We start from the raw sequence: 15,252 nt of genomic DNA, 5'->3' as shown, positions 1-15,252 counted from the left end.
TCCTGGTGTGCCTGTATGCTTACAGCGCAGTATTGGGGTGGGAGTTACCCGATTTTCCAGGTGTTGTGTGTCTCAGTTCCCCTGGCTAGGAAAACGGATCCCCTTCCCCCTTGCGCTTCCAGGTGAGGCGATGCCTCGCCCTGCTTCAGCTCTCGCTGGTCAGGCTGCAGCAGCTGACCAGCACCGATTGTCCGGCACTCCCTAGTGAGATGACCCCAGTACCTCAGTTGAAAATGCAGAAATCACCGGTCTTCTGTGTCGCTCGCGCTGGGAGTTGGAGACTGGAGCTGTTCCTATTCGGCCATCTTGCTCCGCCCCTTTTTTTGTATTTTTTAGTAGAGACGGTGTTTCACTGTGTTTGCCAGGATGATCTTGATCTCCTGACCTCGTGATCCGTCCGCCTCAGCCTCCCAAAATAAATCAATCAATTTTTAAAAGGAGGAAATAGATCCAAATCTCACCAAAGAAGATAAACAGATGGCAAATAAGCATGTTAAAAGATGAACAAAACCAGCTATGACTAGGAAAATGAAAATTAAAACAAGATACAACTACACACCTATTAGAATAGCCAAGATGCAGTACACTGATGATACCAACTGCTGGCATGGACGTAGAGAAATAAGAACTTACATTCATTGTTGGTGGGAAGACAAAGTGCCAAAACCAATTTAGAAGAAAATTTTGTAATTTCTTTCTACATTTAGTCTTACAATATGATCCCGCAATCCTGCTGCTACGTATTTATCTAACTGATATGGAAACTCACGTCCACACAAAATCTGCATGTAAATGTTTATAGCAGCTTTCATTATAGTCACCAAAAACTGGAGGTATAAAAAATTGTCCTTAGATATGAATAGACAAACTGTGGTACATCCATACAATGGAATGCTATTCAGTGATACAAATGAATGAGCCATCAAACTGTGAAAAGATATAAATGAATGCCAATGCATATTGTTCAGTGAACAAAGTGTGAAAATGATTTAATCCATGATTCTCTTTATTGGACAATCTGGGAAGGCAACCAGTGATAATGGTAATGGTAACTTGATCAGTGGTTGCCAGAGATTTGGAGAGGGTTAATAAGTGTCACATAGGGGATTCTTAGGGTGGTGAAACTATAACTTATAAGGCAATAATGTATGACACAAAACACTAAGCATTTGTGAAAACAATTTGTAAAATAGAAATTTACAACAAAAGAGTGTATCTTAAAGTCTACAATTTTTTTCATGTAGGAAGTCAGCTGATCCCAGTATGAAATGCAGACTATGACAAAAGAATTTAGCTATTATTTAAAATATATAAAAAATAGCCTAACTGAAAAGAATAGGAGAAAAATGTGCTGACTTTGGAAATAAGTGGAGTTTGTGAGACTATAGGTAAAAGAAGCTGTATTACAAGCCTGTAGTCTAGTTGATAAAGTTGTGTTTCATGGGAGAACAGGTTAGCAACTCTGAGACTGTTATACATGTATACTAGAATTGAACAATTAGGTAAGTGGACCATGAGAACCCCGAGTGTGAATTTATAGATAAGAATGAGGAGGGGGCTGGAATGATCTGTATGGTAATAGCTTAGCACTGAAGATATCAGTATGAACTCTGAACTCATGTTTAGTTTAACATAAACACAGATACATAAAGAAATATTTATAAAGATGTACAGGTACAAAGGTTAGTAGATGCACATATATTTTCTTGCTCGGTCAGCTGAGTGGGCCTAGAAGCAATGCCACCCTAGTAATAGCAAGCACACCCAGGACTCAGATTTTGGTTTCTAATAGAATTTTCCAATAAAAGAAACTTTCTTAGTCAGTTTGGGCTGTTATAATATACAATGGACTGGGGGCTTATAAAAAACAGAAATGTATTTCTTACAGTTCTAGAAGATGCAAGTCCAAGATCAGGGCACAAGGATGGTTAGGTTCTGGGGTGAGGCCTCTCTTGCAGGTTGCAGAATGTTGATTTCTCCTTGTATCCTCATATGGTGGGAAGGGAACTAGAGAGTTCTCTGTGGTCTTTTTTATAAGGGCACAAATCCCACTTACAAAGACTCTTCCCTTGTTACCTAATTACCTCTCAAAGGCCCCACCTCCTAATACTATCACATTGGGTATTAGAATGTCAACATATGAATTTTGGAGGGAACACAAACATTCAGTCCATAAGAGGAATCTTAGAGAAATGCCTAATTCTAGAACTGAAGCAGGAATAAAAATGCAATCCTGGAGCAACTTGTAAGTGCCAAAACATAAGGAAGTACTTACACACACAGTCAAAGAAGCACAGGAGCCAACTAAAAAAGCTCCCAGTAAACAAAGCTGGAATAATTTGAGCAATAAAGTATATAAATAGTAGTGGATCATAATCCAAACTATAAATACCCATGAGTTCACACTCATAACCTAAATAATTGAATAAATAAATAAATGGGAGTGAAGAGACAAATTCCCTGTGCAGAAGAATGCTCAATATCTGATGTAGATTTCCAGTCCTTATAAAAGCATAGCTACTCACTCCTTAAATGTGGCCCTCACACAGTAACATCCTTCCAAAGAACAGCATATGGAAAGGAGCATAAAATATTAACTTTACAGTTGATAAATATGACAAACATTAACTCAGTCACGGATTAAGGTTACCATCAATTGTGATGTCATTGACAGCATATCTCCTTGAAATGATGTGTTGAGAATGGCTTTTTACCTCCTCCTCCACAAAACCCATACTCCTACCCTAATCATGAGAAAAGCATCAGACAGATCCTAATTGAGAGTAATTCTACAAACTATATACACTACTACTCAAAAGAGAAACAGTCATGGTCATCGAAATCAAGGAAAGTCTGAGAAACTCAACTCTCCTTAAGTCAAGAACTTAAGAAGATATAACAAATAAATGTAGTGTGGTGTGTTGGATGAGATCCTGAAACAGAAAAAGAGCACAAGGTTTAAACTAAGGAAATCTGTGTAAAGGATAGCCTGTAGTTAATAACACAGTATCAATATTCATAAATTAACTGTAGCAACTGTACCATAATAATGTAAGATATTAACAACAGAGTAAACTGAGTGTGGGGGATATGGAAACTTTCTTCCCAAGAGAAGAAACAGGGAGTTTCCTTTGGTAGGACCTTGTGCCCATTTTAAGGACTTTGGTATTTAATCCAAGTGATATAGAAGCTATCAGAGGGTTTTGAAAAGAAGTATGACATAATCAGATGGATTTTTTTTTTCTTTTTTTTTGAGACAGAGTCTCGCTCTGTCACCCAGGCTGGAGTGCAGTGGCCAGATCTCAGCTCACTGCAAGCTCCGCCTCCCGGGTTTACGCCATTCTTCTGCCTCAGCCTCCTGAGTAGCTGGGACCACAGGCGCCTGCCACCTCGCCCGGCTAGTTTTTTTGTTTGTTTGTTTGTTTTTTTGGTATTTTTTAGTAGAGATGGGTTTCACCGTGTTCACCAGGATGGTCTCGATCTTCTGACCTTGTGATCCGCCCATCTCGGCCTCCTAAAGTGCTGGGATTACAGGCTTGAGCCACCGCGCCCGGCCTGGATGTTTTTAAAGAATCATTCTGACTGCTGTATTGAAAAAAACTGTTGGGGGAAGGCAGTTATGATGGATGCAATGAAAGCAGTTAGGAGGCTCTCAGAATATCCAGGTGAGTGACAATGATGCCAAGAGGCTGTCTGATGGACCAGGTAGGCAGGATGAGAGAAAGTGAGGGGTCATGAAGGCTCCAAAGCTTTTGGCCTGAGCCAGCTGGAAGGATGGCATTGCCATCGACCAGCATGGAGAAGTTTGAGAGTGAAGAAAGTTTTAGGGGTACCATGAGGACATATTAATTGGGGCTATTAAGACTTCAGGTGTCAAGTAGATAGCTGGATGTTGAGTCTATAGTTCAGGGAAGATTTCCAGCCTAGAGATATTAATCGGGGAGTGCTTAACAAATGGATGGTTTGTTCAAGTGTGAGAGACATTGTGTCTACCAACAGATTTAACTTTCTGAAAATAAAACTTTTTACCTACTTTTTTGTAACTATGAATGAGTCTACAATACAGATAGAAAGTGCATGTCAGACTGAATTAAAGATTTGGATCACAGCTGTTTCTCAAACAAAATCTGATCAATGACATTATGCTTGCTTTGTACTGTGATTTTTCTCTTTCCATCTTAGTCCTATCAGGGATTGTTCCAACCCTCATAGTACACTGACCTTTGCAGATACGAGCATTTGCCAGTTTGGGGTGTGGTATGTGCCAGAGAGTCCAGAAAGGTCTGTTCTAAAGATTGTTGAGCCCTGGGCCAAGGAACAGGGCTTTATCTCCAGCACTCAAGATTTATATACAGGGGACATAAATGGCATTGCTACAATTCTTAAGAGAAATTTAAAAATTCTATTTTTTCTTCACATTTTTATCAATGCAGAGGAAAGCTTTAAAAGGCACAATGTATTTAAGAGAAATAATGTCAACATTTGATTTCTCTTTTATAAGATAAAGGCAAATTCCTAATAATTACTCAGTGACTTATAGTAAATATATATATGGTTTATCAGTTAGCCAAGATTCAATTTACTGTCAAATACTTTATTTTGCACATAGCAAATTTTCTTCCTTGCCTTGGCTGCCTATGAACTTAGCTGTGATCCAGCTGCAAGAAAAAATGTGGATCCTTTAAGAAAACTTGCCATTGAAAAGCTAGAGTAAAACCACATTAAAAGGACTCTAAAAATAGTATATAGCAAATATTTAATAACTTAACATTTTGTTTTATTTTCAGATAACGAAATGCTTCTACAAATCTGTTGCTGGTTAAAATGCAACACATATTTCAATGTACGAACAGCTGCAATTTTTAGAGTATAAAGACAACAAATATTACTCTTGCTATCAGTCCACATATGTCAACCTCACAGTCTCAAATATCAAAGAGATGTTTAATTTACCCTACAATTTAATGCTATCATATTCATTACATATTTATCAAAACATCTATTTAAATAGATATTAATATCAATGTATTAATTAAATAATAATCACTTAAATTTTAATTAAATATTAGTATTTATTATTAACAGATTGAATCAGATGAGAACTGATTATGCTAGATTACAATCTAGTATATGCTAAAATAGTTTTGTAACAGTATATTTCTCCTCACACAACTCTGTTCATGATGTTGGTTTTTCCGACTAGAGAAAATAGATATTTACCAAAATATCTACTTAAATAAATATTTATTTACATGTGTAAATATGTATATAAGCATTTATTTATTTAAATAGTAATTCTAACATCAAGACTGAGTTTTAGATATTAAAACTTTTTTTGGAAAATCTTGACAATATAACAAATGCCAACTTTTGTAGTAACTGTCTTTAATCCATCATGTTCTGGCAATGAGTATACACACACACTGATGCTTTAAAATAACAACCTGTCAGATTTAATACTTATGAAATACTTAATGGTCTTTTCTATATTTGTCAATAGTAACCAAAAAGAATTCTACAAAATACTTATGTACCCAGGACACAAAATGAAGTACAATAAAGCACATGGTTTTCAATTAAGTTTGTGTTTCATGAGAATGAACAGTTTCTTTGGGCAAGTTATCATATTTTGTGCACTAGTGGGGGTGGGGGATCAACTATCTAGGCGGATGCCACCTAACACGCAATTTTTCCACCTTAACTCATTATCTCACCCTGACTAAATTTCCTCTTACTCAAGTGGCAGAGGGGACAAACGTGTTAAGGAGCTGTGTGAGTGTGTAATTGTTTATTCATCCCATCTGCTGTCTTGTCACCTCACTGACTCATTACAGCAACCCTAAGCAAGATAATGAGTTTAGAGTCTACTCTGAAAGCAGGAGTTGGCACACCTCATGAGGAAGCAGGGATGAGGCAGTAGTCTTTTATATGCATTCTTCTCAAACTGTCTTTTGTCACCCTCTTGTGCCTCTTGTTCTTCTACTCTGCTGTGGACTTGGTTATGCTGTTTATTAATAGATTGGATCAGATGCCAATTTACTGTACTGCATAACAGTCTATATGTAGGCTTTCCAATTATGCTGGGATGGTTCTGAAATAGTATATTCCTCTTCACACAACTCTGTCCATGATGCTGGCTTTCCTAACTAGAGAAACACGGAGAACTTCCAGCTGGCTTATGTTTTCATTAAATGAACAGTGAAAGGCAAATATGCATAAATTAAAGTTAAAAAATGAACATGGCATGACCTAAAATTTCTGAAATGCAATAATGTAAGCTTTGCAAAATCCAATTTGGCTGATATCAGTGGAAGACTATAATACAACCAGAAGGAAACTATGTATTCCAAATCTTGCTGTGTCTGCCTCAGGCTAAATTAAAATATGAATAACCTCGACACTAAAATTTAAAACTATCTTATAAAATACAGGAGATGGAAGAATACAGAAGAACTTCAAATCAGTAATATGTGTTTTCAGCACTGCTAATTGCTAAGCACATTTGCACCTTTAATTTACTCACAAACTTTTAACATTATAAATGTGATGCTTGCCCTTTAATACTCCAAAGGCACAACTAACATTTAAATAACTATCAACAGCTAGTATTTAATACAAGTTTATTTATCTGCAACCCAGAGAGCTATTCCCTCAACTTCTTTTTATTTCTGAGGCACCATACTTTAGTGTGATCGTCTTAAACTTACTTTATCTGAGCATATAGTCTTCAAAGCGTGTGTGATTCAAGCCTCCTACAAGGCAAGCTAACAGCATAAAAAAACTAAATAAGTTAATAGTATTATTTGATTTATCCAATCTGAAGACGAGTAGAACATTTTCTGAATATGTAACATTTTATTTTATAGTATAAGAACTGTAGTATACATTCAAATAGACTTATCTAATGTAACTTGTAATTGTGTACACATCTAGCTAAAATTGGATATCAAGATATTTTAAAAGTTAAATATGTAAACAAACTCATACCTAAAAAATAAATTTTCATTTTCAGGAAAACGATAGCCATTGCAAATATTACATTGAGAACGCTTTAGTAATACATTTACTATGGAAATATGTGTCAAGTTCTTTAGCTAGAAAGAAATATCATTTCAATAATGTTGGCTTCTTTGTAAATTGGCAATTCCATGAACTAATGCATGTGGCATCTTGGCTCCTAAGTTACATATCAATGTGTAAAAATACCATGATCCTTAAATAAATATTAAAAATCTCTGTAATTAAAACAGTGCAGTATTAGCAGATGAACAGGGAAAGCGAATAGATCAGAAATAATAAAATAAATAATTAGAGTAAAATTAAACAAGAAGATAAAGTAAATAGAATAGAAAATTTTAAGACTCAGAACTCATGGAAATTTTTACATTAAAACTGTTGGTATAATTAGTGAAAGAACTATGATTTTTTTTCCACTTAAATTGCTTTAATTGGGAGAAATATAAACAGATTAATTTGTATGTGTACATATTAAAATATATTCTGAAATTTATATATATTCTAGTCATTTAAGTTATAAAATAATTTCAAATTAAGCAATATGTAATTTTATGGGACAAGATAAAGGAAAACAAAGATTCACTACTATTAACAGCTACTAAGTATTTTTGCCTGTCTGTTTGTTTTGAGACATGGTCTTGCTCTGTTGCCCAGGCTGGAGTATAATGGAAGCTACTAAGTTTTAAATCAGCTTTTTAAAAACTGAGTAGACTATTTTTAGAACGATTTTTAAATTACAGAATAATTAAGTACATAGTACAGAGTTTCCATAGATGCCCTCACCACACATACAGTTTCCATTATTATTACCATATTACATTAGTATAGTACATTTGTTACCACTAATAAACCAATGTTTTCTTATTAAATATTGTACATGGTTTATTCAGATTCCTTAGTTTTTATCTACTTGTGCGTGTGTATGTGTGTGTGTGTGTACGTGTATGCACGTGCTAGCATCTCATCCCATTATATCTAGTCATCATGTCTCCTTTAGGTTTCTCCTGGGCTGTGACAGTTTCTCAGACGTTTTTTTATTTTTGATGACTTTGACAGTTTTGAGAAATACTGATCAGGTGTAATGCAAAATGTTCCTCTGTTGGAATCTGTCAGAGAAGAAAACAATAATTCCATCTGACTTAGATCACAGTGTCTTCAATGGGATATATGTTAAAAAAAATTAATCATATTTCAGTTTTTTCATTGGTTTCTAGTTATAATGAAATCGTTATTTTGAAATTATTATATATGTTATATGATAAAGAATTATGCTAACAAGGAAGCATACATTTTAAAAGAGCATATTCTTAAATATGACTGTAAATATTAATATAAACCCATATTTTATCTTTTAAAAAATACATATTGCTAAATTTCTATTTCTGATCATAATAGAATTTTAACAGGGACTGTATTCATTCTCCTACCTTTCAAACAACTAAAAAAAAAACTGGATAAAAATATATGAAACCATAGTTTTCAGATACTGGACATCAGGAAGCATGGAGTTGTGATCCCTGACAGCAGAAAAACAAATGAGATGAGCACAAGGCTTGTCCCAGCTTAATGCCTGGAGGCAGTTTCCAGGCTACAGTGCAGAACAGGGAAATCCAAACAGAGCGTGGCAGTCTCACTGAGTTGAGAAGACAGAAAATTCTATTTCAAAAAGGTGAAAGAAGCTAAATCTTATGAAACAGAATAACAGAGAAGGAAGTCAGCTGCCCAGAGAAGAGTTTCAGAAATGATAGAGCGCGTTCTTGGGTTCTTTGCCTGGGTAATGATGTGTACATATTCGTGGAAAGAACTTGCCTCATACCCTTAAAAGAACCAACCGGAAATCATTAGGGTGAAACAGTGCTAGGAATAGTTTCTACAGGCAATGGCAAGGGCAATGGCAAGGGCTGGCCACTGAAGGGCTTCAATGTTGAAAACTAAGAAGCTTGCTCTAATAATAATGTAGAGGACAACATGGAGGGAGAACTAGATTGGAGGAGGGAAAAATTAGAATACTGATGCAATATAGCCAAGAGAGGATTAGGAATGTATTTAAGGCAGCAGCAGTGAGAATGGAAAGAAGAGGTAAGATATAATAACATTCAAGAGTTGACATTGATAATACTTGTTCACAAATTGAATATTAAGTAATGAGGAAAAGTAAAGACTCTAGAATAGCCTCTAAAACTCTGATGTGGGTACTACTGTGGGCTAAATTGTGTCCCCCCAAAATTCCTGTATTGGAGACCTACCCCCTAGTATCTCAGAATTCAACTGTATTTGGAGCTTTTAAAGAAATTATTGTAATCCCAGCACTTTGGGAGGCCGAGACAGGTAGATCACGAGGTCAGGAGATCGAGACCATTCTGGCTAACACGGTGAAACCCTGTCTCTACTAAAAACACAAAAAATTAGCCTGGCGTGGTGGCAGGTGCCTGTAGTCCCAGCTACTCTGGAGTCTGAGGCAGGAGAATGGCATGAATCCGGGAGGCAGAGCTTGCAGTGAGCCGAGATCGCAACACTGCACTCCAGCCTAGGGGACGGAGCAAGACTCCGTCTCAAAAAAAAAAAAAAAAAAGAAATTATTAATGTAAAATGAGGCCATTAGGGTGGATCCTAATTCAATCTGATTGGAGGCCTGTAGAAGAGGAAATCTATCTAGGCACACAAAGATTCATGAGGGATGCACAGAGATAAACATCAAGCAAGAACACAGTGAGAAGGGAGTCACCTGTAAGCCAAGAAGAAGAGCCTTGGAAGAAACTAAACCTTCCAGTACTTTTACCTTACTCTTGTAACCCAAACACGTGTTATTTAAACCACCCAGGCTGTGGTACTTTGTTATGGAAGTTTTAGCAAAGTTACAGAGGTACCAAGATGGATGATGAGGATATTCACCAAGTATTGGATTACATGAAGAGAATCCAAATTGAAGAACAATGATAACACTTTCAGATACTTTGAATTTAGTTCCCAAAGAGTGACATTTAGTTGCCAATATCTAGTATCAATTTGCATATGTAGTTGTAGACTTAGGAAAAATTGTTAAACTGTAGAATTTATTATGGGTCATCGACTTACAAATGGAAGTGAAGTCTGATGATGTTTAATATAGAAGCACCACTTCACAAGCAGTTTCTCAAAACGGTCAAACAGGAGGGAGAACTTGTGTTGCACAAGCACTAGGAACTATAGAAGATTTTTTTGATTGATATACAATATAATAATGTACATATTGATGGAATACCTGTGCTTTTTTGTTACATGCATAGAATGCATAATGACCAAGTCAGTGTATTTAGGCTATCCATCACCTCAAGCATTTATCATTTCTATGTGGTGGGAACATTTCAAAACCTCTCTTCTAGCTATTTGAAATATACAACACATTGTTGTTAACTATGGTCACCCTACTCTGCTATAGAACATTACAACTTATTCTTTCTATCTTACTGTATGGTTGTACTTATTTATCAACTTCTCTTAATCTCCTTCCAACACACACACTCTTCCTAGCCTTTGGTGAATACTCTTCTACTCTACCTCCAGGAGATTAACTTTTTAGCTCCTACATATTCTTATTGAGGTAAACATTCTATTGGAGAAGGTAAATTGAGAAATCCTGGTGTGAATGAAGCACCACAAGTGTGTGTGTGTGTATATTACATACATTCATTCATACACGCATATATGTACATGTGCGTGCATATATAGTAAATGATAAAGACCAAATGACCATATTTAATTTCTTGTACTATGCCAACTGAAAAACAGCTAAATATAGTCTCAGTAAATTCTTACTAAAAACATTTAGGCTGGGTGTGATGGCTCAATGTCTGTAATCCCAGCACTTTGGGAGACCGAGGTAGGTGGATCGCCAGAGATCAGGAGTTTGAGAGCAGCCTGACCAACTTGGTGAAACCCCGTCTCTACCAACAAATGCAAAAATTAGCTGGGTGTGGTGGCGCATGCCTGTAATCTCCCCTACTTGGGTGGCTGAGGCAGGAGATCCACTTGAAACAGGGAGGTGGAGGTTGCAGTGAGTTGAGATCGTGCCACTGCACTCCAGCTTGGGCGACAGAGTGAGACCGTGTCTCAAAAAAAAAAAAAAAAAAAAAAAAAAGCTTTGGGTTGGGCCAGGATGGCCAATTAAAAGCAGCGGTGCTTGGAGTCTACTACAGAAAAAAAAAAACCATAATAAGTCTGTGAAGCCTTCACCGGCAACCAAGGTATCCAGGTTCTCGCATCAAAATTGACTAGAAGGCTGGCGTGAACCACGGATAAAAGGAAGAGCAGTGTGGTGTGGCGACCCACCTGAAAGCGACAGGGGGAAGGGGTACCCTATCCTGTTCCCACAAACCAAGGAAGGCGGTGAGTGAGCGCGCTACCCAGCCGGGGAGACTGCTTCTTCCACGGAACTATGGAACCCTTGGATCGGAAGATCCTACTCACGAACCCAAGCCACTGGGAACTAGCGTCCCAACCCGGGAGTGTAAAGATTCTTCAGCATCTCAGCTGGGATCTGCTTAAGCCTACCAAGCTCCCAGGGGGAGGGGCGACCAGAACCAGCTGCAGCAGCCTGCTGTCTAAGCCATTGGAGCTCCTTGTGGGAGGTGCAGCAGCCAGCACTGGGACCTGCAACTGCCTCACACGCTGAGCTCCCTAGGCGGGGGAAGGGCAGCACCCATTTCTATAGTTCCTTGCTGCACTTTCCCCTTCTGGAGCCAGCAAGGCTGGATGGCTTGGTCCCAAAACTTGTCCCCACAGCCCAAAACACTGGCTGTGGCTGTCTGCAGTTAGAGTGCCTCTTCAGGTCCAGCCCTGACCCATCCTTCCTCAGTGGGTGGGGCTTCCCTGCAGGATCTCCAGTAACTCCAGCCAGGGGCTCAGTGACAGAATTTGGCTCTCCCTGGTCTTGAGCCCCTAGGGGAAGGGGTGGCCACTGTCTCTGTGGACCAACAGACTTAGCCTCTACTCCTGGTAGTTCTGAGGAATCCAGGCAGCCCAGACAAGTGGGTTTCCTCCAAGCAAAACACACCCTCTCCACCAAGGGACAAAGTACTTCATTGAACAGGTCCTGCTCCCTGTGCCTCCCAACTGGGCAAGACCCTCCAATGGGGGTTGTCAGACACCCTATACAGGAATGATCCTACTAGCATCAGATTGGTGCCCTTTGAGGTCAGAGGTCCCAGAAGAAGAAGCAGGCACCCATCTTTGCTGCTCACCAGCCTTCTTGAGTGACATCTCCAGGCACGGGAGCAAATCAGATGAATAAGGCCTGAAGTGAACCCCCAGCAAACTGCAGTAGCCCTACAGAAGAAGGATCTGATTACTGAAAGAAAAACAGACAAGCAGAAAGTAACAGCAACAGCATCAACAACAATAACAAAGGCCTCCACAAAAACCCCACCCAAGGGTCAGTAGCTTCAAAGACCAAAACTAGACAAACTCATGAAGACAAGAAAGAATCAGTGAAAAAATGCTGAAAACCCCAAAGTCCGGAGTGTCTGTTCTCCCGGAAATGATTGCAATGTCTCTCTATCAAGGGTGCAGAACTGGATGAATCAGATGGACGAATTGACAAAAGTAGGCTTCAGAAGATGGGTAATAAAAAACTATGATGAGCTAAAGGGGGCATGTTCTAACCCAATGCAAACAAGCTAAGAACCTTGATAAAAGGTTAGAGGAATTGCTAACTAGAATAAGCAGTTTACAGATGAACACAAACAAGCTGATTGAGCTGAAAAACACAGCACGGGAAATTGGTGAAGTATACACAAGTATCAAAAGCTGAATCAACCAAGCGGAGGATTCATCAGAGTCTGAAGATCACCTTACTGAAATAAGACTTACAGACAAGAATAGAGAAAAATGAATGAAAAGGAATGAACAAATCCTCCAAGAAATATGGGACTTCATAAAAAGACCAAACCTACGATTGATTGGAGTACCAGAAGGAGATGGGGAGAATGGAAACAAGCTGGAAAACACACTTTGGGATATTATCCAGGAGAACTTCCTTAACCTAGAAAGACAGGCCAACATGCACATTCAGGAAATACAAAGAACCCCATTAAGATGCTTCACAAGAAGTTGAACCCCAAGACACATAATCATCAGATCTCCAAGGTCAAAATGAAGGAAAAACTGTTAAGAGCAACCAGAGAGAAAGGCCAGGTCACCTACAAAGAGAAGCCAATCAAACTAACAGCAGACCTCTCAGCAGAAACTCTACAAGCCAGAAGAGACTGGGGGCCAATATTCAACATTCTTAAAAAAAAAAAGAAAAGAAAAGAAAAGATTTTTCAACCCAGAATTTCATATCCAGTCAAACTAAACTCCCTAAGTGAAGGAGAAATAAAATCCTTTCCAAACAAACAAATGCTGAGGGATGTTGTTACCACCAGGCCTGCCCTGCAACAGCTCCTGAAAGAAGCACTAAATATGGAAAGGAAAAACTGGCACCATCACAAAAACACACCAAAATATAAAGACCGATGACACTACAAAGAAACTGCATCGACTAGTGTGCAAAACAACAAAATAGCATCATGATGACAGGATCAAATTCACACATATATGGGGCATGGTGGCTCATGCCTGTAATCCCAGCACTTTGGGAGGCTGAGGCAGATGGATCACTTGTCAGGAGATTGAGACCAGCCTGACCAACATGATAAAACCCCATCTCTACTAAAAATATAAAAATTAGTTGCGTATGGTGGCACACGCCTGAAATCCCAGCTACTCAGGAGGCTGAGGCAGGAGAATTGCTTGAATCTGGGAGGCGGAGGTTGCAGTGAGCCGAGGTTACAGTGAGCTGAGATTCTGCCATTGGATTCCAGCCTGGGCAACAACAGCTAAACTCCATCTCAAATAAATACATACATACATACATACATACATACATACATACATACATAAACAAATAAATAAAATTCACACATAACAATACTAACCTTAAATGTAAATTGGCTAAATGCCTCAATTAAAAGATACAGACTGGCAAATTGGATAAGGAGTCAAGACCCATCAGTGTGCTGTGTCCAGGAGACCCATCTTACATACAAAGGCACACACAAGATCAATATAAAGGGATGGAGGAACATTTACCAAGCAAATGGAAAGCAAATAAAGCAGAGGTTGCAATCCTAGTCTCTAAAAAACAGACTTTTTTTTTTTTTTTGAGATGGAATCTCGCTCTGTCACCTAGGCTGGAGTGCAGTGGTGCGATCTCGACTCACTGCAAGCTCCGCCTCCTGGGTTCACGCCATTCTCTTGCCTCAGCCTCCCGAGTAGCTAGGACCACAGGTGCCCACCACCACGCCAGGCTAATTTTTTGTATTTTTAGTAGAGACAGGGTTTCACCGTGTTAGCCAGGATGGTCTCAATCTCCTGACCTCGTGATCCACTGCCTTGGCCTCCTAAAGTGCTGGGATTACAGGTGTGAGCCACTGTGCCCAGAAAAACAGACTTTAAAACAACAAAGTTCAAAAACAACAAAGAAAGGCATTACACAATGGTATAGGGAACAATTCAACAAGAAGAGCTAACTATTCTGAATATATATATACACCCAGTATAGGAGCACCCAGATTCATAAAACAAGTTCTTAGAGACCTACAGAGAGATTTAGACTCCCACACAATAATGGTGGGAGACTTTAACACCCCACTCTCAGTATTACACAGATCAACGAGACAGGAAATTAACAAGTATATTAAGGACTTGAATTCAGCTCTGAATCAAGTAGACCTAGTAAACGTCTACAGAACTCTCTACCCCAAATCAACAGAATATACGTTCTTCTCAGTGCCACATGGCACTTATTCTAAAATTGACCACATAATTGGAAGTAAAACACTCCTCAGCAAATGCAAAAGAACTAAAATCATAACAGTCTCTCAGAGCACAGTGGAATCAAATTAGAACTCAGGATTAAGAAACTCACTCAAAACCACACAATTTTAAGGAAATTGAACAACCTGCTCTTGAATGACTCCAGGGTAAATAATGAAATTAAGTCAGAAATTAAGAAGTTCTTTGAAACCAATGAGAACAAAGAGACAACATATCAGAATCTCTGGGACACAGCTAAAGCAGTGTTAAGAGGCAAATTTATAGCACGAAATGCCCATATCAGAAAGCCAGAAAGATCTCAGATTGACACCCAAACATCACAATTAAAAGAGCTGGAGAGGCAAGAGCAAACTGATCCAAAACTAGCAGAAGACAAGAAAT

This window comes from Rhinopithecus bieti, unplaced genomic scaffold, assembly GCF_001698545.2.
Source record: "Rhinopithecus bieti isolate Rb0 unplaced genomic scaffold, ASM169854v2 scaffold_35860, whole genome shotgun sequence".
NCBI lineage: Eukaryota > Metazoa > Chordata > Mammalia > Primates > Cercopithecidae > Rhinopithecus > Rhinopithecus bieti.
This window is presented reverse-complemented; position numbering follows the sequence as displayed.